General features: G+C 45.2%; 1 pseudogene; it reads right to left on the bottom strand.

The window, feature by feature from the left end:
* Window positions 1-21,665: 21,665 nt before the first annotated feature.
* Window positions 21,666-23,069, bottom strand: LOC125506115 (annotated as a pseudogene).
* Window positions 23,070-25,410: the final 2,341 nt, after the last annotated feature.

The following is a 25,410-nucleotide window of genomic DNA, read 5'->3' as shown; positions in this document are numbered from 1 at the left end:
TAATTTTATGTGACAATTTTTTTTGCCCATTTTTTGCAATAATGAGTGTGGGTTGTTCGCACTGCTTAACGCCACCGAGTGGAATGGTAGCCAACTGCCCAACTATGACCCCAAGGAAGTACTCAACATCAGGAAGAAGCTGACGTATGATTGGGTCACCAGCGTGCACAACACCGCCCCATGGAGGAAGTTGCTGAGATACGACAAGGAATAGGTCAGTACTATTTTTTTTCCTGCTCCATGGAGGAAGTTGCTGGTTTGTACAATTTCATTAAGTAGATTTTGTAGTTGCACACTACTAGTAATTGCGTTTGCAACTCAATATCATCACTTTTGTTGATACATTAGGAGCACTGGATATACAATTGTTCAACAACTAAATATTTAACCAGTTGCCAACAAAGGCACAAATAGCAACTTTTTTTTACACAGTGCACGAACTAATTCAAGCAGCATAAATTTAGATAAAGAGGAATCATAGATGCTGAATGTGTCCACTTGGTCCCAACATTGCTAAAAAAGACATCATTATTTTCCTTTTTTGTTCCAAAGTTACAAATGAGGAAACAGAATCACAGGAGCCTCTGTGGACACACACCAGCAGTGTGCTCTGTAGATTGGCACTGGCTGCATTTGTTTTTCTTCTTTGGGTGTAGCTCCAGCGCCGATTTGTACCATCGACTCTTTGCCCTACCCTTTGTAGTAGACCTTGGAGGATCCCTGGGCACAAAATCATCAGAAGCTTGTGCAAGGGATGCAGCCTCCAACGGGGCAGTAGGACCGTCACGATCACCTGTGTAATAATCATATAAAAAGTTTAGTATTTTTGTTATTGTGCAACCAGCACTGATGTTCTGTGCAACCACACAGTACATTTTGTGCAACTAACTGGTTGCTGTGTGCAAGTTAAGTTGAAAAAAACACCTGCAGTAGCACGGCCTGTCATGGTACTTGGATTGTAGTCGCCTATGGGCAGAACATGAAAAACAAGTTAGATTTTTAGCTTGATCCTCAAACTAACACAGCGCACGCAACTAGGCAGCATGTTTCTGTTCAACTGGGCACTATGATATGTGCAACTAAAGTCACTCACCCTAGTTTTTGTTTTGGAGTCGGTGAAGGTACTAACCTGGGTTATGAGCCCCCTGAGTCCTGCCTATAGGTCCATTGGGAGTAGCACAAAGGGCACTGCTAGTTGGGCCTGGCGGGGGAGGAGGTCTTTGAGGGTTGGCATCACCTATAGGCAGAACAGGACAAACAAGTCAGTTGTGTTTATCTTTTTGATGCTCTAACTAACACAGCATGCGCAACTAGGTAGCCTGTTCGGTGCAACTGAGCACCATGATGTGTGCAATTGGAGTTACAGACCTAGTTTGATGGGGAGTTGGGGGTAGGTAATTACCTAGACGACGAGCCCCCTGAGTGCTGCCTGTAGGGCCATTGGGAGGAGCATGCGGGGGAGGAGGTGGCGGAGGATGCCGTGTACAGCCAGGAGGGGGAGGAGGTCCTTGAGGGTTGACATCACATATATGCATAACTGGAAAAATAAGTTAGCTGTGTTATCTTGATGCTTGAACTAACACAGCGTGCGCAACTAGGCAGTATGTTCTGTCCAAGTGGCTACCATGGTGTGTGCAACTGGGCACAATGATGTGTGCAACTGAAGTTACACACCTAGTTAGATCAGGAGTTGGGGCAGGTAATTACCTGGATGATGAACCCCCTGATTGCTGCCTGGAGGTGGAGGAGGTCCTCGAGGGTTGCCATCATCTGATGGCCCCGTTGCACCAGTCGGTTTTTTCTTTTTCTTGGACTTGTTCAGGTGGCCGATCTCGGTACGTGCTGCACGCATATGCTTGTATACAATAGCTTGCGCTGGATCAGAACCACTCGCAAACTTTGCTAGTTTCCGAAAATCGTATATCATGTTCCTCTCCCTTATCTGCTTCTTTGATTGAGGAGGCATTTCATCCGGTTGCTCATAACCAGTCCCTGGCGCACTAGGTACAGCAGTAGGTGTCCACCGTCTTAGCAGGTACCTTTCCGGTATGACATCAACGCCAACATGGGTGAACACCTTGAGGATGTGGCAACAGAGGATGCCGTCCTTGTCCATTTTACAACACTCACACAAATAGGAACCCTCCTCCACCCTTGCCTGCACCAAGTAGTTTCGAGAACCATATTTCGCAACAAATTCCTGGTTCGGTCTGAGCTCAAACGCATCAGCACCAACTTGGAATGCATTATAACGTCCAATCAGCTCAAACTCTTCTCTAAACTTGCGGTAAAGGTCTCTAGTATAGGTTTTGTAAGCTTGCTTCTCTATTGGGAAGTTGGACCACAACTCAATCTCAAGGTGTTGCGTCCTGTAATCATTGCAGCCTTCCTTGGCAAGGATGTGGTTCTGTATTTTTTCATATTGCTTGACGAAGTTCAGCATTGAGTTGTGTGGGTTCACATATCTTTTGAGGACGGCGTTGAACCCCTCACTACGCTGTGTAGACTGGAGGAAGGGAAAGAACCTGTGTTTGAAGTAGCACGGCACCCAAGTTGACCTGTATTCGTACAACTTCTCAAAGTGCGTGTGTGCCATAGCCTCATACTTCATCATTAACCAAGCCCAATTCTGCTCAAACTCGTCTATAGTGAAGCTGAAGTCAGCACACTTGTTGAAATCATCAGAGAGTCCTGGATTCCGGCACAGCAACCAACCAACCTTTTCCTGAGCCTTTTTCATGATGTGCCATCGACAACAACGGTGCATGGTGGTTGAAAAGATGCTCTATATTGACTGCCTCATCGCACCATCCTGATCGGTGATGAAGTTGTCAGGAGGTTTGCCATCCATAGCCTCCAGGAATGCTCCAAAGACCCAATCAAAGCTCGATGCCAACTCCTGCCTCACAAACGCGCAACCCAGCATGAAAGATTGGCCATGTCGGTTTATTCCTATGAAGGGCGCGAACGGCATATTGTACAAGTTGGTCATGTAGGTGGTGTCAAACGATATGCAATCGTGGTACGCCTCCGCATAAGCGTTTCGAGCTAAGCCGTCCACCCAAAATATGTTGACAACTCTGTCCTCTTCATCATATTTCACCTTATAGAAGAAGTCTGGATCGGTTTTTTGTATATCCTTGAAGTGCGCAATTGTCTCAATCAGATCACCCTCCTTTGTGTCATCTCTACGGAAACTTGTACAAAGATTTGTTATTGCCTTTGGTCCGAACGGCACCATCATCTCAGATCCATAGAACTCTGCCATTACATGCATCATTCGTCCTGCATAATACAAAAACAAACAGTATATCCTTTTTTTAGTTGCACAAATGCGCACATCTAGCTGCACAGTAATAGGACACGTGTTGGCACAGGAGATAATCACAGGAAATGGACAGCTAGCTGCACCATTTTAAAAACACTTTGCAGTTTTTGCATACAGGACATTGTGTATTTGCACAGTAAAGACAATCTAGTTGCACAAGAAGCACCAAAAGTGAAATATAAAAAGCATGGGAAGTTGGACAGCAGTTGCATAGTTAAGCCATTTCAGTTGCACAGTAGTACCATAACAGTTGCACACTGGACTGCCTAGAGGGAAACTTAATTCTTCAAGGGATATAGAAAAACACCACACCTGTAGTCAAGTTGCAGTTATACAAGATGCGCAGAAACTCCTTTTCATCAGGTGAGATGCCTTGGTGGGATCTCAAGTATTTGGACAATGAAGGTTTGTTCACGAGCGGATGATTGTGGTCACGAACAAAGTGCGTCACCTCCCATCGCCCATCTATCAGCTTCACCAACATTTTCGCCTTGCATTCAGTCTGCTTTATTGTCTCGCGTTTGCGCTTCTTCTTCTTCTTACTAGTACCAGCCTCCTCTTCAGCAAATATTGGAGGTTCTTCTTCCATCTCCTCATCACTGTAAACAGATGTTGGATCTGGAATAGGGTCCAGGTAAGGAGGAGCCTCAGCTCCTCCATCATCAGCTTTGGGCTTCTTGAACTTGTTGCAGCAAAACTGTTGTTTTATCAATTCATTGGTGCGGTGTGTCCGTCTAGAGGTGTTCATCTTGATAGAGAAACCCATCCATAGTGCGTAACTATTGTAGTGATCCTTAGCAATTTGAAGGCTGTCAAACCTCATGCCAACATAGGGTTCCATAGGTTGAGAACCAGCCTCATCCTCTCCTTCTTCTACTTGCACAGCTCCGTCAACAGCCCGAGCTCCTAGCTCAGTCCTGGTTGGACCAGGAACATTTGCCTCAGTTCCTGTGTCATCAAGAGTATGGCTCTCTGACTGCAAAGACGCCACTACAGGGGCACCACGGGCTGATGACTGGCCTGCCACATTGTCATGGCCCGTAGGGTTACCATCACGACTTGCCTGCGTGTAGTAAACAGATCGACCATTTTCTGTCCAGTTTCCTGGTTGTATGCTGGGTTGCTGCTGATCCATATCATGAGGAAGCTCATTGAGATCTGGAGGCAACTCATTGAGATCAAGCATTTTTTCCCTTTGTTTTTGGATGCTGCCACACACTCCCTGCACATATAAAAAAAGAAGAAATTGATGTCATCAGTTGGTAACCACAGAAAAACTGTTTTTCAAACAACCTAAAAAAAAACATGACCATAGCATAATCTTTTATTATAACAGTTACGAATTTTTTTGTTTGCACAGAGTTGTTATGTTAGTTGCACAGTTTGCAGTAAATAACTGGCAAGAGCATGACTTCTTTTTGCTACAGAGTTTTTCTTACCTTTTCCCTTTTTGTTTTGTTGCAATGATCTGTAGGTTTCCATTTCGCAAGGAGCTCTTTTCAGATTTTTCTGCACATAATTGGATGCTACATTTGAGAAGGGAAATCCAGGTGAAAGAAGAAAGAAGAATTGGAGGACAGATTATAGTTAATATGGTTCTAGATCTGGTATATTTGAACATATTAATCCTGAAATCTAAAAAGTGGCCAGCCACTAACTGACCGAAACGGGCGGCCGGCCCGTGGCCGTTCGATCGTGCGAGCGATCGCTCCCAGATCCGCCAGGTGCCACCTGGTCGCGCACCGCGGTCGTGGGTGGTTTTGTCCGCATCCGGACGTGGGAGGCCCACCTGTAAGTGATAGAGGAGAGAGTACTGGGGGTCGTGGGCGGTGGTTTTCGAAATCTGCGCCTGAAATCCCTCGCCGCAGTGTGCTCTCTCTCCCCATTCCTTCATCGTCTTCCTCCTCGCCATCCTCTCCACCGAATGGGGTGTGGCGGGCGGAGTGCTCAGATTTGACGGCGGCTTGCGGGTGGTTCTCCTCGCCGGGGAATCGCTGGTGCTCCTCGCCGTCGGAGGTATGCTCTCCCTCCACTTCTACATGCTTCTCCTCCCTTTCTCTATCTCGCGGAGCGCGGATGGTGCCGAAATGCGAGGGGAATGCTCTCTAGGGTTCGGGAACGGCGCGAACTACCCCCGCTTATCTTCGATTTCCTGCGATTTTAGGGCGATTTTAGGGCGAGGGGAATGCGAGGTCATGTTGAGTTCCGTTCTCCCATCTCGCAGCACGCGCCCAACGGTGGTCGGGATCTACAAGGTGGCCTGAAATCCCTCGCCACAGCGAGTTCTCTCCCCATTTCGTCTTCGTCTTCCTCCTCGCCATCCTCTCCACCGAACGGGGCGTCGCGGCGGAGTGCTCAGTTTGGCGACGGCTTGCGGGTGGTTCTCCTCGCGGGGGAATCGTTGGAGGCGTAGTTCACGGCACGGGGGTGGCTGGACAGGGTCAACGTGTAGTCCCCGTTTGCGCGATTTTAGGGCGATTTGGCTGTTTACTTCATGTTCCATTCAATTTTGCAGAGATTTGAGATCTGTTCATGATTCTTAGTTATTCTGTAAGTTTGTATTAGATGTGCGCAATGTTGTGTGCAATGCATTGGCTGATTTCCTAGTTGGTGTTCAGAGATTTAAGTGGTTAGTTGCACAAAATTCTCCTCAGTTGGCTGCGTCCATATAGTACTTGGCTGTCCATATGCTCTGCAGTTGCAGCAGTTGTTTTGGTCAGTTGGCTCACTGTTTTTGTACTAGGTGGTTGTCTATACTGTGTTCAGTTGCACAAGTTGCCTGCTCGGTTGGCTGCATCACTTTTACTAAGTTGGCTATTCATATGTTATACACTTGTGCCAGTTGCTCTACTTAGTTGGTTTTACTTAGTTGCATATGTTATACACTTTTTACTAGTTGGCTGTTTCCCCTTCTGCTGTGTGCAACTAGGGACTCTTGTTTGTACAATTTTAGCACCAATGCTTGCCAGTTTTCCAATATAATCTACCAAATCCACCAGCATTGTGGTGGCTGTGGTGGTTTATGTGTTATTCTCCTGCTTTGTGCAACTAGGACCCCTTGATTTGTGCAAATTAGTACCAATGCTTGGCAATTTTCCATTTTAATTTTTCTCAATGTGCAAGTCTTTTGTTGTGGATGTGGTTGTTTTCATGTGTCTCCCTTCATGTTCTACTAGGGACGCTTTTTTCAGAATAAGTTATCTCACTGAGCTTGTTGCCTTTACTTAACTTTTTTCTGTCTAGGTATTACTTGTCACAGTTGGCAAGTAATAATTAGGCAGAAAAAAGTTAGTTGGCTTATTTGATGTCCAGTTTGCACAAGGTTTACTGCCCAGTTGGCTGCATCATTGTAGTAGTTGGTTGTCCACATCTTATAACTATGTTTTTTTGTTGTATTTCCTGCAGCAGGGCAAAAATGGTTATAATAGGAGGAGATGCGGGTGGCAATCAAGGAGATGTATTTTTATGCACTTTTTTCTTTTGTTTTTGAGTTGGTTTTCAACTTATGCATGTATGCTAATGTCTTTTTTTTCATGTTTTCTTTTGGTTGCTTAATCAGCGTTCTGGAAGTCAGCCTCTTCGCCGGAACTCGAAGCGTCCTGCTAATCGCCAGCCACGACCTGCACAGAGTGTTGAGCAGGGAGAGGATGTTGAGGTAAGTGGCATGTTGATGACACAAGTCCATTTTTTTGGTTTTGTTTGGGTCATATAACATTTTTTTCCCATGCTCATGTTTTTTATTTTTTTTCTTAGGATGCTGATCAGTTCCGTGTTGTAAAGCGGACTAGACGTGCGGCACTTGGCAAGGGAGCTGAGTCATCTTCTAGGGTAAGTAAAATCTCAAATATAAGTGTTTTTCTCGCTTTTTTTAGATAGTGATGAAATTATGCAGCAGTTCCGAACAGTATTTTTGTTTTTAGTATGTCAATAACAACCTTTTGTAGTTGACATCTCTAGTCATTTTGATTTAAATACAGTTGACATTAGTTGGCATTAGTTGGCATCTTGTAGTTCACTAGTTGGCATCTTTTCATAGTTGACATCTGTGGTCATTTTTTTGTGCAGGCAGCAGTTGCTGGAGAAGCTGTCGCATCTTCCGCAGCAGATGCTGAGGTATGTGGGTTTTTTGTGTGTGTTTATGAGCTATTTGAATAGTTCTTTGCAAACCTTTTTTTAGTTACTGTTTTTCTTGTGTTGCAATATCATTTCTTATTGTTGCACATACACTAGAACTTTTTGTAGCTGCCAGGTCTCGTTCTTTTTTTATTTACTGTTTTATTGTTGCACATTCAGTTGCACACTGGCAGTCTTTGCAGTTGTCCTCATGAGCTTTATTAGTTGCACAAATACATCATATTAGTTGGCATGATCCATTTTATGAATATATAGCTCATTCTAATACTGATTCAAATGATGATTGCTAGTTTTTTTTCATTCTTGTTTTTTCTCTTGTGTTTAATGTTTGTGTAATGCTTTCATTTTCTAATCAACAGGGCAGCGGTGAAGGAGTTGAGGTGCCTCCAGGGGAAGATGTGGAGTGACCATCACAAGCAGGCAGGATAAGGGCATCACCAGCGCGCTTTGCAAATTTCAACGCCTCTCTAACCCCACTACAGAAATCAGAGCTAGTTTCGAGGTCGGTCGGGGGGCTATTGAACTTATCAGACACACTTCCAGCGGACCTCACTAAGTTCCTGGTGCAGTCCTACCAGCCACAGACCTCTGAAATGGTTTTCCCAGGAAGGGGAAGGATCCGTGTCGATGCTGACAGTGTTCAGAGGGTATTTGATCTCCCAAACAAGGGTCCAAAAGTCAGATATTTAGTTGACAAGGATGCCACTAGGAGATTCAGACAGGCTTTCAACATAACTGGAAATTCTCATCCCCAGATCACTACATGGCTCAAGATGATTGAGCATATGGCTGGAAGAACGGATGACACATTCTTTATGGCCTGGCTTGCGGTTGCCTTCAGCACTTTTCTAGCACCAACCACGGCCTTGAAGCTCAGCCCAAAGTGTTATGGACTTGTGCTAGATCATCAAATGCTAAAGAATACAAACATCTGCCTCTTTGTAGCAGAACACATTAACGAAGCTTTCCGGAACATGGACCAGGAGAAGCAAACTGTTTGCTGCTGCTTGTATCACTTGATGGTTAGTGAAAACGACCACTTTTTTCCATCTGTTCCTGTTCTTTCTGTGCAGTTATAGTTTGCTGAAATTCTCATAACAATAACTGAACTTGGCCTTTTCTTTTGTTTGGGTCTGGTGCAGATACTATACCTTGATGCGCTCGTACATGACATCCCAGTAAGCAACTGTGCGATGCGATACGATCGAGTCCATGGGATAGTACTCTAATTGCCAAGGTGATCAAGAAGGATACTATCTCTCCTGGTGTGTTCGGCAAATTACAAGTGAGTTCTTTTTTGTTTTTTTTCCAACAGTGTCTTCCTTCTATGTTCTTTTGATGTCTGGTCACTCTTTTTTGGAAATTGCACAGAAAACTGTCATCAGTTGGCACAACAATGCATGTAGTTGCACAGATTATAGCTTTAAGTTTGGCAATCTGCACACATGTTCATTTTAAATTGGCACACCATCTTTTTTAAGTTGCACAGTTTTACTAATCTTGTTGCACAGATGTGTTGCATCAGTTGGTAGGAACTTTTTTTTAGGTGCCATGTGTGTTGCACAGTTTTTGTGTCTTTGTTCAGTTGCATATATGTATAGTTGAATTTGTCTACTCCAGTATCTTGTTGTAGTTGCACAGGTTGTAATGTGTGGTTTCATTCAACACACAAATCTATTTTGATAACCTTGTTATTTTCTGTTTCACTTTTTTTTCACATCAGCTTAAAGAGGAGTATAGAGGCACGGAGCAGACACCACTGTTTGGTGGAATTTTGCAAGCTGAAGCATTTGTGGCATCCAAGTTACCAATAACATACAATCCGCAGGTTAGTGTTTTGCATACAGAAACTTGTATCACTTACTAATATTTTTTCTATTGGCTGGGATGTATGTTCAGTTGGACATGTATAACTTTTGTAGTTGCGAAAATACAGAATTTAGTTGGCTGTGATGTATGTTCAGTTGCACATATAAGCTTTTGTAGTTGCACATGTTCTTTTGGATAGTCAAAGTGTTCATTTACAACCATTTTCATCAACTTTTGGCAGAAATGCATGGTTTTTACTTTGTGCCACAGTGCATTTTGTAGTTGGCTAGAATCATGTTTTTAGTTGGCCAGAAAGTGTGTATTAGTCGTTTTTGCTTATCACATCATGGTCAGTTACAGACATTTTTACTTTTTATTATTTTTTCTAACTGAATCAGTACTGAATCTTTTTTGTGTTGATGCAGAAAAAGGCAAAAATTGCGAAAGTGGTCAATGAGCTGTGCAAGGCTGTAACTGAACAGGTTGGCACCTTCATTGAAGAAGTTGCCAAGATTGATGACGAGGAACCAGATATTGATCCTTACGTACAGCAGCCATCAATGCAAACTGGGGCATCACGCCGTGCTCCAAAAAGAAAGAGATGGCGGTCAACTATACAAGAAGAAGAAGAATTTGTTGAGGATGATTCAGAAGAAGATGAGGAAATGGAAGCAGCAATAGATGCTGACGATGATGAGGAGACAAATGCGGATGAATCAGAGGAGGAGGACAAGGATGAGGATGACAATGAAGAAGATGCAGACGAGGAGGAGGATGAGGAGGAAGAGGAGGAGGAGGAGAAGGAGGAGGAGGACAAACAAGAAGAGGACAAAGGAGAGGAGGAGGACAAGGAAGAAGATAGTGATGCAGAGGAGGAGGAGGAGGAGGAGGAGGAGGAAGAAGGTGAGGCCAGAGAGGGGGACGGGGACAAAGGGGCAGCAGTTGATGGCAGTGAGAGGGGAGAAGACAAAGGCGCAGAAGCTGATGGCAGTGAGAGGGAAGAAGACGAGGATGATTATGGTGATGATAAAGGGGGATCCAATGGAGGCAGCGACAACAGCGATGACGATGATGATGACAACGCCCCTGGTTCTGGTGGTACAGGTGGTAACACATCCAGGAGGACTAGCACTCATGCCAACCCTGCGAGCAACAGCAATTCATTGAGTAGCAGGAGCACACTACAGATGTTGATTGACAAGACTTGCTGGAAAGACAAGGATTTTCCAAAGTCAAATAAAAATGACGAAGCAGAGTCTCAGGGCAGCATTGATATGTTCAAGCTCTGCAACTTGAAGCCAGCTTTGCCAACCACCTTTCCCGTGCCAGATTTCAGCGACAAAGATATGTGTGAGAAGATCAACTTTGCCATTGACAAGAGCCTGTTCTTATCAACTGATGCTGAAAAGAATCAAATTGACATGGAGGAAGCAGGAAAGGGTCTTGACTGGGGTCATTCAAAGGAAAAGTACAAGGAATATTTAAAGCAGCTCCTAGACCTAAGCTCCAGCAAGAGCAAGGCAGCATCCACGGCAAACCCTCACGTGGTTCAGAAGCGTAAAGCAGTTTCAATTAAGAAGAATCTGCAGTTGCCTCAAACCAAGGAGAAGATGGTGAGTGCAGATGCTGAAGTAAATATGGTCAAGGAATCTGTGCTTCAAACTGATATGCCAACAGTAGTGAGCAGAGAGCCAACCAATGTCAGAGAAGTTCAACAGATCAAGGGGAAGACTCCCCTTTCAACAGTCCCACCAAAACCACCTAAGCAGAAGATTGTCAAGTTTGCCAGGGGCGCAAAGGGGGAACAGGCCACAAAAGATTTGGGGTTCAGAGACGAGAGAGAGCTGCGAGCCGCAGCCATTGATGCAGGGGTGCCAAGTTCTGCCAGGTTGCTGCCAACTCAGACTGGAAAGATGCCAACTATAGATACCAGTGTGCCAACTGATGTGTCAGTTAGCAGCATGGTCACAGTCAAAACCACCACAGCTGGCCAGGAAGGCACCACTGCAACTGCAAGTCCCAAGGTGCCTACTGATAGAGATGCTTCAATGCCAAACACAAAAGGAGGTCATCCAACTATCAAAGTGCCGTCCCCAAGAGCTGTCTTTCAGCAACCATTAACACAAGAGGAGGTGTTCGACATTATAAGTAGGTGCAAGCCTCCAAGGCCGCCAACTACAACACTATTGCGAACCAAGTCAGTGAATGATGCACCCGTGTTTGTGCCGCAAGGAGATGCCCTGGTCCTTGAACCCTTACGAAGATCAAACTCTTATCATGGTGGCGGGTTCTGCGATGCACCATCTTTTGACCTCGGCATAGATGGTGATGCTCCAGCACCTGCTCCAGCAGCAGAAACAGCGGAAGCCGGTGTGATCAGCATCGATGAGTGTGAGTTAGACCCAGCAGCTGTGAATGAAGGATGTGATGCTGCTGATGCTGGCAAGGCAATAGCTCAAGAACTAGATGTTGGTTCACTAGAGAATTGCCACACCCCGATATGCGCAGAACCAGAAGTTGGCATGAGCAGTTCTTCGGGGCCACCTCTTGCACGAAGACAGAGGAGGGTAAGAAGGCCCGCAGCATCTCAAAGGTCTCCATTCATCGACTACAACAAGAACAAGACTTTCAGCACCAATGAGGTAGTGAAGAAGCTTTACGCTGCCCTCTTGTATTGGGTCAGGCATCACAAAGGAGCAGATGATGGAGCTACCAGGTAAACTAACTCCCCACAGCCTACATACATATCTTTTTCAATTGCATAGTACCAGCCACTTAGTTGCATAGAAAGCATAGTATGTTGCACAGAACAGGGATTTTAGTTGCACACTGTTCTTTTTTCATTTTCATGCACATTTTTTTGCTGCTGTGACCCTTCGAGCTAACTTGTCTTTTTATTGCTTTCAAAAAAAAATCAGCCTTGAGATAATCAGGTATGGTGCTTTCTACATTTCTTTAAAGGAGTTAGTTGATTCGATGAAGCCGGTTCAATGGTTGTCAAAAATTGTTATTGAGACTGGAATCTTACACATAATGGATAACTTACCAGAAGGGTCAAAGAAGGTTGTTATGCCACTGAGGTTTTCTGTAAGTTTTTCCAAAACCTTCTTTTTACCCTCATCTTTGTTCTGTAGCACTTTTTCGTTGACCATTTGAGGGAGGCCTTTCACCTACTAAGGAGTTTTAAGCCATGTTTTATAATCTCTGCAGATAAAATTACAGCAAGGGATCCACAATGTGAATGAGATGAACAAGAAGTTTGATTACAAGAACCGTCTCGACAAGAAAGACTTGGTGAGTGTTGTGCCCACATCATCAATCTTTTTTTAGTTGGCACCCACAGCATGTCCAGTTGCACATGACACATCTGTTAGTTGGCAGATACTTGTTGCAACCCGTTTTTAACTTGACCAAGTCTTTTACTGTTTTTTCTTAGCTACATCTTGTATTTGTGTCTGAAATCGTTCACGCTTGCAGGTCATGCTGCCAGTGCTCGAGTGCGCAGATGTAACCGATAAGGACGGAGGGAGGCGTTATTGGGTCTTTAGTGTCAACTTGAGGGACGGACGCTTCGAAGTTCTTGATTCAAGCAGGACGCTAGACAACATTGAGCTGATGAACAACGCCTCTACCATTGCGGGGGCAGTACGCCAGCTATGGAGGAAGCATTACCCAAAGTTCAGCATCGAGCACTTCCAGATTATTGACATTGACGTACCAAAGCAGCTTGGCAAGTAAGACAATAAGCATTTCATTCCTTCTCAATCAAATACAATCATTTTGTTGTTTTTAAATTTTTCTACATGTGCAATCTTTAGTATATTTTTTAGACACAGTACTAGTCTTCAATCTGTTTTATCATTTTTATGAGTTTCTAATGGATTATCTAGCTAGTTGTAGAGTGGCGCATAAGTAGTTGCACAGTGGCACATAATGAGTTGCAGTAGAACACAAGCAGTTGCACAGTAGGACATAAGTAGTTGACCCAATTATTTGGTTTTAATTTTATGTGACAATTTTTTTTGCCCATTTTTTGCAATAATGAGTGTGGGTTGTTCGCACTGCTTAACGCCACCGAGTGGAATGGTAGCCAACTGCCCAACTATGACCCCAAGGAAGTACTCAACATCAGGAAGAAGCTGACGTATGATTGGGTCACCAGCGTGCACAACACCGCCCCATGGATGGAGGAAGTTGCTGAGATACGACAAGGAGTAGGTCAGTACTATTTTTCTTTTTTTCTGCTCCATGGAGGAAGTTGCTGGTTTGTACAATTTTTAAGCAGATTTTGTAGTTGCACACTACTAGTAATTGCGTTTGCAACTCAATATCATCACTTTTGTTGATACATTAGGAGCACTGGATATACAATTGTTCAACAACTAAATATTTAACCAGTTGCCAACAAAGGCACAAATAGCAACTTTTTACACAGTGCATGAACTAATTCAAGCAGCATAAATTAGATAAAGAGGAATCATAGATGCTGAATGTGTCCACTTGGTCCCAACATTGCTAAAAAAACATCATTATTTCCTTTTTTGTTCCAAAGTTACAAATGAGGAAACAGAATCACAGGAGCCTCTGTGGACACACACCAGCAGTGTGCTCTGTAGATTGGCACTGGCTGCATTTGTTTTTCTTCTTTGGGTGTAGCTCCAGCGCCGATTTGTACCGTCGACTCTTTGCCCTACCCTTTGTAGTAGACCTTGGAGGATCCCTGGGCACAAAATCATCAGAAGCTTGTGCAAGGGATGCAGCCTCCAACGGGGCAGTAGGACCGTCACGATCACCTGTGTAATAATCATATAAAAAGTTTAGTATTTTTGTTTTATTGTGCAACCAGCACTGATGTTCTGTGCAACCACACAGTACATTTTGTGCAACTAACTGGTTGCTGTGTGCAAGTTAAGTTGAAAAAAACACCTGCAGTAGCACGGCCTGTCATGGTACTTGGATTGTAGTCGCCTATGGGCAGAACATGAAAAACAAGTTAGATTTTTAGCTTGATCCTCAAACTAACACAGCGCACGCAACTAGGCAGCATGTTTCTGTTCAACTGGGCACTATGATATGTGCAACTAAAGTCACTCACCCTAGTTTTTGTTTTGGAGTCGGTGAAGGTACTAACCTGGGTTATGAGCCCCTTGAGTCCTGCCTGTAGGTCCATTGGGAGTAGCACAAAGGGCACTGCTAGTTGGGCCTGGCGGGGGAGGAGGTCTTTGAGGGTTGGCATCACCTATAGGCAGAACAGGACAAACAAGTCAGTTGTGTTTATCTTTTTGATGCTCGAACTAACACAGCATGCGCAACAAGGTAGCCTGTTCGGTGCAACTGAGCACCATGATGTGTGCAATTGGAGTTACAGACCTAGTTTGATGGGGAGTTGGGGGTAGGTAATTACCTAGACGACGAGCCCCCTGAGTGCTGCCTGTAGGGCCATTGGGAGGAGCATGCGGGGGAGGAGGTGGCGGAGGATGCCGTGTACAGCCAGGAGGGGGAGGAGGTCCTTGAGGGTTGACATCACATATATGCATAACTGGAAAAATAAGTTAGCTGTGTTATCTTGATGCTTGAACTAACACAGCGTGCGCAACTAGGCAGTATGTTCTGTCCAAGTGGCTACCATGGTGTGTGCAACTAGGCACAATGATGTGTGCAACTGAAGTTACACACCTATTTAGATCAGGAGTTGGGGCAGGTAATTACCTGGATGATGAGCCCCCTGATTGCTGCCTGGAGGTGGAGGAGGTCCTCGAGGGTTGCCATCATCTGATGGCCCCGTTGCAGCAGTCGGTTTTTTCTTTTTCTTGGACTTGTTCAGGTGGCCGATCTCGGTACGTGCTGCACGCATATGCTTGTATACAATAGCTTTGCTAGTTTCCGAAAATCGTATATCATGTTCCTCTCCCTTATCTGCTTCTTTGATTGAGGAGGCATTTCATCCGGTTGCTCATAACCAGTCCCTGGCGCACTAGGTACAGCAGTAGGTGTCCACCGTCTTAGCAGGTACCTTTCCGGTATGACATCAACGCCAACATGGGTGAACACCTTGAGGATGTGGCAACAGAGGATGCCGTCCTTGTCCATTTTACAACACTCACACAAATAGGAACCCTCCTCCACCCTTGCCTGCACCAAGTAGTTTCGAGAACCATATTTCGCAACAAATTCCTGGTTCGGTCTGAGCTCAAACGCATCAGCACCAACTTGGAATGCATTATAACGTCCAATCAGCTCAAACTCTTCTCTAAACTTGCGGTAAAGGTCTCTAGTATAGGTTTTGTAAGCTTGCTTCTCTATTGGGAAGTTGGACCACAACTCAATCTCAAGGTGTTGCGTCCTGTAATCATTGCAGCCTTCCTTGGCAAGGATGTGGTTCTGTATTTTTTCATATTTCTTGACGAAGTTCAGCATTGAGTTGTGTGGGTTCACATATCTTTTGAGGACGGCGTTGAACCCCTCACTACGCTGTGTAGACTGGAGGAAGGGAAAGAACCTGTGTTTGAAGTAGCACGGCACCCAAGTTGACCTGTATTCGTACAACTTCTCAAAGTGCGTGTGTGCCATAGCCTCATACTTCATCATTAACCCAGCCCAATTCTGTTCAAACTCGTCTATAGTGAAGCTGAAGTCAACACACTTGTTGAAATCATCAGAGAGTCCTGGATTCCGGCACAGCAACCAACCAACCTTTTCCTGAGCCTTTTTCATGATGTGCCATCGACAACAACGGTGCACGGTGGTTGGAAAGATGCTCTGTATTGACTGCCTCATCGCACCATCCTGATCGGTGATGAAGTTGTCAGGAGGTTTGCCATCCATAGCCTCTAGGAATGCTCCAAAGACCCAATCAAAGCTCGATGCCAACTCCTGCCTCACAAACGCGCAACCCAGCATGAAAGATTGGCCATGTCGGTTTATTCCTATGAAGGGCGCGAACGGCATATTGTACAAGTTGGTCATGTAGGTGGTGTGAAACGATATGCAATCGTGGTACACCTCCGCATAAGCTTTTCGAGCTAAGCCGTCCACCCAAAATATGTTGACAACTCTGTCCTCTTCATCATATTTCACCTTATAGAAGAAGTCTGGATCGGTTTTTTGTATATCCTTGAAGTGCGCAATTGTCTCAATCAGATCACCCTCTTTTGTGTCATCTCTACGGAAACTTGTACAAAGATTTGTTATTGCCTTTGGTCCGAACGGCACCATCATCTCAGATCCATAGAACTCTGCCATTACATGCATCATTCGTCCTGCATAATACAAAAACAAACAGTATATCCTTTTTTTAGTTGCACAAATGCGCACATCCAGCTGCAAAGTAATAGGACACGTGTTGGCACAGAAGATAATCACAGGAAATGGACACCTAGCTGCACCTTTTTAAAAACACTTTGCAGTTTTTGCATACAGGACATTGTGTATTTGCACAGTAAAGACAATCTAGTTGCACAAGAAGCACCAAAAGTGAAATATAAAAAGCATGGGAAATTGGACAGCAGTTGCATAGTTAAGCCATTTCAGTTGCACAGTAGTACCATAACAGTTGCACACTGGACTGCCTAGAGGGAAACTTAATTCTTCAAGGGATATAGAAAAACACCACACCTGTAGTCAAGTTGCAGTTATACAAGATGCGCAGAAACTCCTTTTCATCAGGTGAGATGCCTTGGTGGGATCTCAAGTATTTGGACAATGAAGGTTTGTTCACGAGCGGATGATTGTGGTCACGAACAAAGTGCGTCACCTCCCATCGCCCATCTATCAGCTTCACCAACATTTTCGCCTTGCATTCAGTCTGCTTTATTGTCTCGCGTTTGCGCTTCTTCTTCTTCTTACTAGTACCAGCCTCCTCTTCAGCAAATATTGGAGGTTCTTCTTCCATCTCCTCATCACTGTTAACAGATGTTGGATCTGGAATAGGGTCCAGGTAAGGAGGAGTCTCAGCTCCTCCATCATCAGCTTTGGGCTTCTTGAACTTGTTGCAGCAAAACTGTTGTTTTATCAATTCATTGGTGCGGTGTGTCCGTCTAGAGGTGTTCGTCTTGATAGAGAAACCCATCCGTAGTGCGTAACTGTTGTAGTGATCCTTAGCAATTTGAAGGCTGTCAAACCTCATGCCAACATAGGGTTCCATAGGTTGAGAACCAGCCTCATCCTCTCCTTCTTCTACTTGCACAGCTCCGTCAACAGCCCGAGCTCCTAGCTCAGTCCTGGTTGGACCAGGAACATTTGCCTCGGTTCCTGTGTCATCAAGCGTATGGCTCTCTAACTGCAAAGACACCACTACAGGGGCACCACGGGCTGATGACTGGCCTGCCACATTGTCATGGCCCGTAGGGTTACCATCACGACTTGCCTGCGTGTAGTAAACAGATCGACCATTTTCTGTACAGTTTCCTTGTTGTATGCTGGGTTGCTGCTGATCCATATCATGAGGAAGCTCATTGAGATCTGGAGGCAACTCATTGAGATCAAGCATTTTTTCCCTTTGTTTTTGGATGCTGCCACACACTCCCTGCACATATAAAAAAAAGAAGAAATTGATGTCATCAGTTGGTAACCATAGAAAAACTGTGTTTCAAACAACCTAAAAGCAACATGACCATATCATAATCTTTTATTATAACAGTTATGAATTTTTTTGTTTGCACAGACTTGTTATGTTAGTTGCACAGTTTGCAGTAAATAACTGGCAAGAGCATGACTTCTTTTTGCTACAGAGTTTTTCTTACCTTCTCCCTTTTTGTTTTGTTGCAATGATCTGTAGGTTTCCGTTTCGCAAGGAGCTCTTTTCAGATTTTTCTGCACATAATTGGATGCTACATTTGAGAAGGGAAATCCAGGTGAAAGAAGAAAGAAGAATTGGAGGACAGATTATAGTTAATATGGTTCTAGATCTGGTATATTTGAACATATTAATATGGTTTGCAATAGGTGTGGGACCAGAATATATGCGTGGGACAAGATTACGTGTGTGAATATGTTAATATGGTTTGTGGCTTCATTAGCCATGGACAAAAGTTCCTATGTTTTTCCTGTTGCACTATAGATTTCTGGTTTTCGCTAGAATAGATGTCTCAATTTCCAGGATTTCCACTTGGCCAGCATACATATTCAGTTGGACATTCAATGCTTTTAGTTGGCTAGAATAGATGTCTCAGCTGGCCAGGTTGCATTTTTTCAGTTTGTGGCCAACATGCATGTTCAGTTGGACAGTTAATGCATTCAGTTGGCTAGAATAGATGTCTTAGTTGCCTAGAATATATGTCTTAGTTGGTCATCAGTTTTTGGCCAACATGCATGTTTAGTTGGCCAGAAAACATGTTTTTTATTTCCACATATACTACATTTTTTCCAAAGTGTTCACTCAGAAACATGTATTGCCAAATATATGTTTAGTTGGCAGAATACATGTTTAGTTGGCCAGGATACATGTTCAGTTGGCTGGGATGCATGTTCAGTTGCACATTTATGAATTTTTCATTGCACATGTTCAACAAAGCATTGGGCAGTCAATTTTTTGTTCATTTTGCAAACAATAACTAGAAGTTGGCTTTAATCATGTTTTAGTTGGCCAGAGAACTCGTTTTTAGTTGGCTTGTTTTAACACATCCAGGTGGTAGTTTTTGGCATGTTTAACACATCCAGCATGTTTAACATCTCCTGTCCTTAACATTTGGTGTGATGTGCCAGATTCACCTCTTTTTTGAAGCAGATTCTCCATGGATCCATGGAGAAGGGGGAAATGAAGTGGAGAGAGGGCTTACCTGCTCGATCTTACTGCCTGGTATGGCTCTGACCACCCTGCCCTTTAGATCTGGAAGCAGCTCCTTCTACTTTGGGGCTCCCATGGCGGCTGTGTAGGAGGAGGAAGAAGGGCTGGGGGCGATTGCGTTTGGATCTGTTTCTAGCGTGCAGAAGAAGAAGAAGGCAGCGTCGGTGGGGCTGAGGCGTGGGGGCGAGCGATGGCGTGGATTCTGCAACCTGGGCAGATCCTCCTTCTTTCGTGAGGAAGAAGAAGATAGCCAGGGCGCAGTTTGGTGAGGAGGGTGCACGTGATCCCGCGGGGCATGGTTTGGCGAGGAGGGTGCACGTGATCCCGCGGCCAGCTGGCGGGCGGGGCAGTTGCCTTTTTTGCTTCGACGGGCGGGGACCAGGTGGACCACGTGGGCGAGCGGGGGACTGTTTCCTCTTTCGCTCGAGGGGGGACCAGGTGGTTTCCTTTTTCGGGTGGCCGCTGGCTAGCGATCCCAGGGTGGGCGGCCGCCCACTAGACGCGTCCGTGATATATACGTAGTACGTATAGTGTTTGCAAGAGCTCGATCGTTTGGCCGGCGCGGTGATGGCGATGCTGGAGGCCAAGTCACGTACCCGTCTCACATGCCCGGGAGCCTGGCGGTCACCACCGAGGCGGTGGCAAGGATGATGCGGCAGTGGAACTACCGGGAGGGCTCCGGCCTGGGCGGGCAGCGGCAAGTAGGGATGCAAGAAAAGCTCGAGGCTCATGAGCCGCTCGAGATTGACTCGTTTTTTGACTCGACTGGAGATCGACTTGAAAATAAACAAGCTGAGTTTGAACATTTTATGTAGCTCGATAGAAAAACGAGCTGATTTTGAGCCAATGTTGGCTCGCTCGATTTCAGCTCGATAGCTCGACAGAATATCATTATATTAAATGATCATGCCATATATTAAATGGAATTAAGATAATTTATTAATATATGTTGTCCATAATTTTTCTTCATTTTATTTACCAACAAACATGGAAACTTATTAACTGTAGAGAAGATTGAAGACTAATTATGACAGACTATGTGTTAAATATCCTATATTTTTGGCAAAGGTTCCCAGCATATTCACCTTATTTTTTTATTTTTCATTCATAGATTTATAATTTTTACCATCTCATTTAGCTCGAAATTAGCTCGAGATCGTTACAAGCTAAGCACGAGTCATGTTCTACAGCTCGATCACGAGCTTCACTTAATATGAGCTCGCTTGAATTTTCATATGAGTTGAGCTGAGCCAACTCCAACTCGATCGAGCTCGACTCGTTTGCAGCCCTAGCGGCAAGGGATCATCGCCCACTTAGAGCCCGTGGCACTGCCGCGCCGGAACGTCGGGATCGGCCATGACGACACACCGCACGACAACGGGCTGCAGAACACGCCGCCGGTGGTCGAAGACGAGTGGTCCCGCCGGTGGCGGAACCTTTCACGAGTGCTGTCCCTTGAACGTGAGTGCTTCGACAAGACCCTCGCCCTGCTGCATTCGCTCGAACTCCAAGGGGATGGTAGCGCGGAAACGGCGGGCGCGCTGGCGGCGGTCGTCGAGTCGGCGAAGGTGTTCGAAGGGGAGCGCACGCCGGGGACGTGGAAAGCGTCGCTGCCTCCTGCCACCATACGCTACATCGTCGAGGAGGTGATCAGGCCGAGGATGGCCGCTGACGCGCGGGAGTGGGAGCCGCTGTGGAACCCGAACTGCCAGCACTGCTACGCCCGTGGATCCCCCTCGTCGGGCACTTGCCGGACAGCCTCTACGACACGGTGGAGAGCAAGATCATCAACCACGCCGATCACCACCACATCGTCTCGTCTTTGAAAAAGTACCTTCACCCGATGCAATGGGACGCCTTTGCCCGGCGTCACATCCTGCCGAGGCTCGCACGGCAGCTGCGGGAGCTGAGGATCACGCCGCCGAAGCAGATGGACTGCTCGTTCAGCACGGTGATGGGGTGGGAGCCATGGTGACCATCCTTGAAGCTGAGTTCTTCCACCGATGGGAAGAGGCGCTGCTCCACTGGCTGCGGTCCGCCAGGCCGTCGCGTGGTGCGCCGGCTGGAGGAATGAATTCACGCCGGAGCTGCTCGCGGACGAGCGCGTGCGCGCGCGCCTCGAAGCCGGCGCTGCCATGGTCGATCGTGAAACGCAGGGACTCAACAGAATTGTAGGCTATAGGGTGTAGATCTGCATGCATGCAATGCATGGGCTGCGATTTGTCCGGTAAATTTGGAAGTGTTGTATGCTACAGTTGTTGACGCTTGATCGAAAGCTGATCACTCTGTTTTCCTTTTTCTTTCCGAAAGAATCTATTCGCTCTGTTGAATTGAACATATGTAATCTTTCAAAATTGCTCGTGCAGAGTTGTCTTGTATGCTTTTGCCCTTCGATTTCGCTTATGAGAAACAAAATTCAGAAAAAGGCAACTGGAACTCACATGCTCAATACTTTCGTTCCAAGGAGTATAATTTCAGCTCTTTTCTCCATGTCCAACTTCCATTCCAAGGAGAAGCCTCCGCGAAAGTTAAGTTTCTGAGCAGATTGGACAGACAGACAGACAGACCATTACAGGAGAGCACGGGACTCACTTAAATAAAGCCAAAATAACAACTACCAGAACTAAACAACAGCAAGCCGACCGCATTATCACTTCCTGAAAAATTCGCTGGTGATGGTACATTCTTTGACAAGATTGTAATCAGCAACGGTTGACATGTCTTTAAGATATCTGCTACCGTAGACCAATTCATGACGATACCCTGCAGGAATGGACGCCTTCTCCTTGATCTTGCTCTTGACGGTGGCAATGGTGTCGGATCTCGTGACCTCCACGGTTATGGTCTTGCCCAAGGGGATCTTGGCAAATATCCTTGATCTTCTGTAGAAGGGACTCTTTCTCCAGCTTGTCAATGAACACTTCGGTCAGTGCATTCTTCGAAGTAAGCGCGGCTCGCAGCAGCGCAACAGCCTGCAAGAACAGCGAAAATCATTGGCAAAAAAACCCCAACAAAAGGGAATTTAATCAATTCACAAGCTAGATTACCTCCTGCTTGCCGACAGTAATGTCCATCTCCATTACCATGTCCTTGTACCTCCCAGACCAGTACTTCATCATGGACATGGCAGTGGCCTGATAAATAAGTAGATCATCCCCTATGACATACCTCCGATCCTTGACAATCTCAGGGTGGAAGCAGTAGCGTGCTAGCTCTGGCATCGTGTCCTTCCGACACCGGCAGTCAAGCGGTCAGCACCGACCAGACATGATGTTGCTCAAAATGTTAAACGGCATAATGCTTGGATCCAGTAACATCACACTGGGGAGACCACCTTTGAAGCACCCAGCATTGGCGAGATCTGCAACGCCACTATAGAGATTTTGGAAGCACCTGCCAAGATGGTAAGGCCCGGCTCCTGTGTGCTTGATCACACAGCTGATAGGGTAGGTTAAGAAACCCAGGAGCAGGTCCACGAACTCGCTGTTACATTCAGCATACACGACCTCCTTTTCACAGGTGTCGTAGAAAACCTTGATCTTGGTTTCTGGTGAAGAACCTGCAGAATCTTGATCGGCAGTAGAACTTTCTGACTGATGCTCTGCTCCTTCATAGTACTGCCATGAGCAGCCTTGGTATCAGATTCATTTGATAGAAATGCGTCAGTGAGTATGGTATCTGAAGAAAGGAAGGCCTTCAACATGAATAAAACCTAAATCGTAACCAAGTCCAGATGTTAGACAAAAAAAGGGATCTACTCAGTCCGATGGCAATAGTTTGGTATAGAGTAGCTAGTAACTAAATTTATCATCTTACGGTAGACCAGCTGACGGTCACTTTGAGCTCCTCAAAGCCATGGGCGATTCCATTAGAACCGAACGCCTGAGGCAGCCACTGTATGACTCTGGTAGATGCTGGCTTGATTGTCATGTCATCACTGATCGCAAACCGTCCGGTGCCACGTACAAACGCCTCTTTTCTGAACTCTTCGTAGACATGCAAGGCTCTAGCCATAACTAAGCAACACTTCGAAAGGGGGGGGGGGGGGGGGGGGGGGGGGGGGGGGGGGGGGGGGGGGGGGGGGGGTTGCAGGCCGGAGTAGGATCTCTGTTGCAGTACTTGCTAGCTGACTTACAGTCCCTGGCAAATGAGATCGATTTAGTCAAGTAAATCAAGAAGAATAACTGAAATCACAGTTGGATAATTCTTTTTGAGGAAAAATCAGACTTATAGATCATATATATACGTACTCGAACTCGTCGGTGTGGGCAGGCGTGAGAAGCTTGCCATGGCAGGCCTCGACCTCGAGCAGACCGCTGTTCCTGAGGAGGTCGACGCTGTTGCAGAGGTTGGAGAGGCACCCCGGAGATGGTGCGCAGGACTGGAGGGCGGAGAGCGGCAGCGTGAGGAAGGAGAGGAGGACGTCGACGAAGTCGGAGCCGGCTTTGGCGAACAGCACGCGGTTCCTCGACCTGTCCACGGCGAGCTTGATCTCGATGTCGTAGTACATAGTTGAGGTGGAGGGAGTCCAAGGGGCCAGGCTACGTACTACGGGGTGCTGGCGACCGCTTGCGGATTGGTATTTAAGCACGTACGCACGCATGGGGAACTGCGCAAGTGATTAAAGTGTGACGCCTTGGGAGCTTTGGCGAGCAGCCATAGTAATGGAGAGTTGTCGTGGAATCCGATGAGGCCAAGCTCAAACTGAAATTGACCCTTATACTATTCGGTCTAGCGTGCTAACCTTCTCTCTCGGCGCGGTCGCGGCGTTTGGACGTTGTCTCATCTCCGAAATTTTCTTACTACATTTTTCTTGACCGACTCGGAACAAGTCGCCTAGAAAAATATAGACTTGCATCAATTTTATTAAGTCACTTTTTTTTTCTTACAATCAAAATCAACTTGCACTAATTTGGGTAAGTCGGTCTTTTTTAGAGGAGCACTCGACACTTTGCAACTGCAAAACAATAGCCCATCAGATGCTTGAGCTTGGTCTGAGGCATCCTTTCTTTTGTTTTTGTCTATCGGTAATTTTACTTGAGGTTATATTTTTATTCATCACATGATATGTGTTTTGCTTGGAGCGTCTTGTATGATTTAAGTCTTTGTTTTTTAAATTGTCACAATCATCTTTGCTGCACACACCTTTTGAGAGGGACACACATAAATCGTGATTTATTAGAATGCTTTATGTGCTTCACTTATATCTTTTGAGCTAGGCATTTTTGCTCTAGTGCTTCAATTATATCTTTTTAGAGCACGACGGTGGTTTTATTATATAGAAATTGATGAACTCTTATGCTTCACTTATATTATTTTGAGAGTCTTTAAACAACATGGTAATTTACCTTGGTTATAAATTTAGTCCTAATATATAATGAAAACTTTCATATAAAGTGCATTGAATACTATGAGAAGTTTGATTCCTTATGATTGTTTTGAGATCTTCATAGCCCGTTGATACGCCTAGTTGATGTGAGACTATCTCTTTCTTTTTGTCTTATCCACAACCACCTTCTATTTCACCTATAGTGTTATGTCCATGGCTCACGCTCATGTATTGCGTGAAAATTAAAAAAGTTTGAGAACATCAAAAGTATGAAACAATTGCTTGGCTTGTCATCGGGGGTGTGCATGATTTGAATATTTTGTGTGATGAAGATGGAGCATAGCCAGACTATAAGATTTTGTAGGGATAAACTTTCTTTGGCCATGTTATTTTGAGAAGACATAATTGCTTGTTAGTATGCTTGAAGTATTATTGTTTTTATGTCAATATTAAACTTTTGTTTTGAATCTTACGGATCTGAACATTCATGCCACAATAAAAAAAATTACATGGATAAATATGTTAGGTAGCATTCCACTTCAAAAATTCTGTTTTTATTATTTACCTACTCGAGGACGAGTAGAAATTAAGCTTGGGGATGCTTGATACGTCTCCAACGTATCTATAATTTTTGATTGTTTTATGCTATTATATTATTTGTTTTGGATGCTTTATATGTATTTATATGCTATTTTATATTATTTTGGGGACTAACCTATTAACTCAGAGCCCAGTGTCAGTTCCTGTTTTTTCCCTTGTTTTTGACTTTCGCAGAAAAGGAATACCAAATGGAGTTCAAATTGAATAAAACCTCCGCGATGACTTTTCTTGGACCAGAAAACAACCAGGAGATTTGGAGATGAAGTCGGAGGAGCCACGAGGCGGCCACAAGGACGGAGGGCGCTCCCCCACTCTTGTGGGCCCCTCATGCACCTCCTGACCCAATTCTTTCGCCTATATATCCCCAAACCACCAGAGGCATTCACGAAAACACTTTTCCATCGCCACAACCTTCTGTACCCGTGA

The sequence above is a fragment of the Triticum urartu genome, chromosome 5 (assembly GCF_003073215.2).
Source record: "Triticum urartu cultivar G1812 chromosome 5, Tu2.1, whole genome shotgun sequence".
In the NCBI taxonomy this organism is placed as follows: Eukaryota; Viridiplantae; Streptophyta; class Magnoliopsida; order Poales; family Poaceae; genus Triticum; species Triticum urartu.
Note: the sequence above shows the minus strand (reverse complement) of the source record. Positions and strands in the feature narration are given on the sequence as shown.